Below are 3,676 nucleotides of genomic sequence, written 5' to 3' on the forward strand. Positions count from 1 at the left end.
TTGATAGTAAAAATAGTAATTTAAGTAAGATATAAGCCTCAAACTGACCAATAATTATATAAGTAAAATATTGAATTCCCCTCGGCGCTACGCGCCTCATGAAATTCAATATTTGACATATTGGACCAGTTTTCGGCTTATATCTACTACATATATTAGTTACTTTCGTCTTGTCGCTAGTGAAGCACGCCAAACGGCGCGTTGTCGTGCGGCGTGTTGTCGCGATGTCGCTCAAATCAAAGGATTGGCTTATAAGCCAAGCGACAAGACGACAGTGCGACAACGCGCCGTTTGGTGCATTCCGCTAGCGACAAGACGAAAAGACGATAACGATAAAGGTTGTGTTGTCGCTATCGACAACGCAACGCGCAAAGTGTACCAAATCAGCAACCATACTTTATAAGCTATATCATTCTCGTATATGAAATACATGGAAAAATATATAATATAAAATAATGATTATTAATAAATTTAAAAAAGATATATAAAAAATCAATAAATTAAAAAGTAAAACAAAAATAGAATAATTTAATTCAAAGGGCTAATAAAAGTTTCACCCATTGTGGGATTTGAGCTTACGGCCTTCCGCATGCGAAACAAGGACCTTAACCACTACTCTAACAGGCCATATGTTATTCCTGTTCGTGCGTTTTCGTATATGACTTTATCCTGCCACCCCTATGTACTTATAAATTAAGATTTCCCATTCTCGATCATAATTATTTGAATGCCGGATTCCGATGATTGCCGATAAAAGGTCATTGAATATTCAAATGTCTCAGGCCAATATTGACCAACAATATTTCAATACTGAAAAGGTCAGAGTTGAGAAGCACGGCGGAAAATGCCGAGTTTTCCCGCTTCACAGATTACAGACCACGTGATCATTTGAGCTAACAGTTCATTTTTGGTGGGAAACTCGCGCCGAGAAGACGTTCTTTGTTAATAGAGTAAGTGTGATAATATTTTACAACTTTTGTATTTGATCGTTTATATTGTTCTTTATGTATGCTATTTTTTCATGTACTCGCGATTTATAAAATATCTTTAAATATGTATGTTATTCCTGTAGTTAATTATGAGTTGAGTTGAAGTGATTGTTGATGGTTGTTATAAAATGTGATTTGGCCAATCTACGTGATGTGCGCACGGTTTTTTTGATATACTCGCGATTTATAAAAAAAACTTTATGTAAGTTATTCCTGTACCCCCTGTAGTTGGTTATGTGTCGAGTTGAAGTTATTGTTGATGGTTGTTATAAAATGTGATTCTGGCCAGGCTACGTGATATGACTGCGGTTTTTTTTATATACTCGCGATTTATAAAAAATCTTTATGTAAGTTAATCCTGTACCCCCTGTAGTTGGTTATGTGTTGAGTTGAAGTTATTGTTGATGGTTTGTTATAAAATTTGATTTGGCCAGACTACGTGATGCGCCCGCGGTTTTCTTTTTATATACTCGCGATTTTTTAAAAAAAATCTTTATATAATTATGTTATCCCTGTAGTTAGTAATGTGTTGAGTAGAAGTTATTGTTGATGATTATTATAAAATGGGATTTTGGCCAGACTACGTGATGCGCCCGGTTTTTTGATAATTTTATACTCTCGATTTATAAAAAAGTCTTTATATATGTTATTCCTGTAGTTAGTATTGTGTGGAGTTGAAGTTATTGTTGATGATTATTATAAAATGGGATTTTGGCCAGACTACGTGATGCGCCCGGTTTTTTGATAATTTTATACTCGCGATTTATAAAAAAGTCTTTATATATGTTATTCCTGTAGTTAGTATTGTGTTGAGTTGAAGTTAGTGTTGATGGTTGTTGTTATAAAATGTGATTTTAGCCAAACTATGTGATGCGCCCGCGTTTTTTTTTATATACTCACGATTTATAAAAAAATCTTTATATATGTTCTTATGAGTTGAGTTGAAGTCATTGTTGATGGTTGTTATAAAATGTGATTTTGGCCAGACTACGTGATGCGCGCGAGTTTTTTTGATATACTTACGATTTACAAAAAAAAATCTTTATATACGTTATCCCTGAACCCCTGTAGTTATGTTTTGAGTTGAAGTTATTGTTGATGGTTGTTGTGTATAAAATGTGATTCTGGCCAGGCTACGTGATCCGCCCATGTTTTTTGATATACTCGCGATTTATAAAAAATCTTTATGTAAGTTATTCCTGTACCCCTGTAGTTAGTAATGTGTGAGTTGAAGTGATTGTTGAGGGTTGTTGTTATAAAATGTGATTCTGGCCAGGCAACGTGATCCGCCGCGTGTTTTTTTTTATAATACTCGCGATTTATAAAAAAAAAATCTTATGTAAGTTATCCCTGTAGTAAGTAATGTGTTGAGTTTAAGTGATTGTTTGATGGTTGTTTTTATAAAATGTGATTCTGCGCAGACTACGTGATGCGACCGCAGTTTTTTGATAGTACTCGCGATTATAAAAAAAAATATGTATGTTATTCCTGTACCCCCTGTTAGTTAGTTATGTGTTGAGTTTGAAGTGATTGTTGATGGTTGTTGTTATAAATTGTGATTCTGGGCAGACTACGTGATGTGCCCACGTTTTTTGATATACTCACGATTTATAAAAAATCTTTTATATAAGTTATCCCTGTACCCCTGTAGTTAGTTATGTGTTGAGTTGAAGTTATTGTTGATGGTTGTTATAAAATGTGATTTTGGCCAGATTACGTGATGCGCCCGCGCGTTTTTTGATATACTCACGATTATAAAAAATCTTTATATACGTTATCCTGTTATCCCTGGTCCCCCTGTAGTTAGTAATGTGTTGAGTTTAAGTGATTGTTGATGGTTGTTGTTATAAAATGTGATTTTGGCCAGACTACGTGATGCGCGCGCGTTTTTTTTGATATACTTACGATTTACAAAAAAAATCTTAATATACGTTAATTGCCCTGAACCCTGTAGAGTTATGTTTGAGTGAAAAGTATTGTGGAGGTTTGTTGTTAATAAAATGTGATTCTGGCCAGGGCTACGTGATCTCCGCTCCGCGGTTTATTTTATATATAACTCGCGATTTATTATAAAAATCTTTATGTAGTTATACCTGTATTAGAAATGTGTTGAGTTGAAGTAATTTGTTGTCATGGTCTGTTATAGAATGTGATCTGGCCAGGCGTAATCGTATTGCGGCGCCAGTTTTTTTGATATACTTATACTCGCGGTATTGTATTCTGACTTGTGTTTTTAGAATTTTGTGTACTATGATTATGTTGATATTTTAATTATTATCTTTGCTTAATACCGTATATTTTTGTATGCAAGATCTTTGCCAGGTACTTTAAAGTTTTTTTGCCTATATGTCTAATGTTTTGTCTTTGTGTCTTTTTGAAAACCAACCTGGAAGAAGATGTTGGTGTTTTCTAGTGCACATTGTGGCGAAGACGTGAGGAAATAGTGGAATAGATGTGGTATCATTGTTGGAAACTGTGCATGATGTGGGGAAATTAGGTATTTTCAATGATTATATACTTTAAGGATTTGTTTGTTACCGTTTATTTGTGCCTCAAAGTATAATTATTTACAAGATAAAAAAAAGTTCAAGCTAGTTCAACAAACAGTTGATAGGAATTGTCTATTGGAGAATATAGACTAGCTAGACTGGAAGGTAGGTGGTCTACTTAGTGCATGAAAAAAAACT

The sequence above is a fragment of the Ruditapes philippinarum genome, unplaced genomic scaffold (assembly GCF_026571515.1).
Source record: "Ruditapes philippinarum isolate M1 unplaced genomic scaffold, ASM2657151v2 ctg21006_1_1_1_1, whole genome shotgun sequence".
NCBI lineage: Eukaryota > Metazoa > Mollusca > Bivalvia > Venerida > Veneridae > Ruditapes > Ruditapes philippinarum.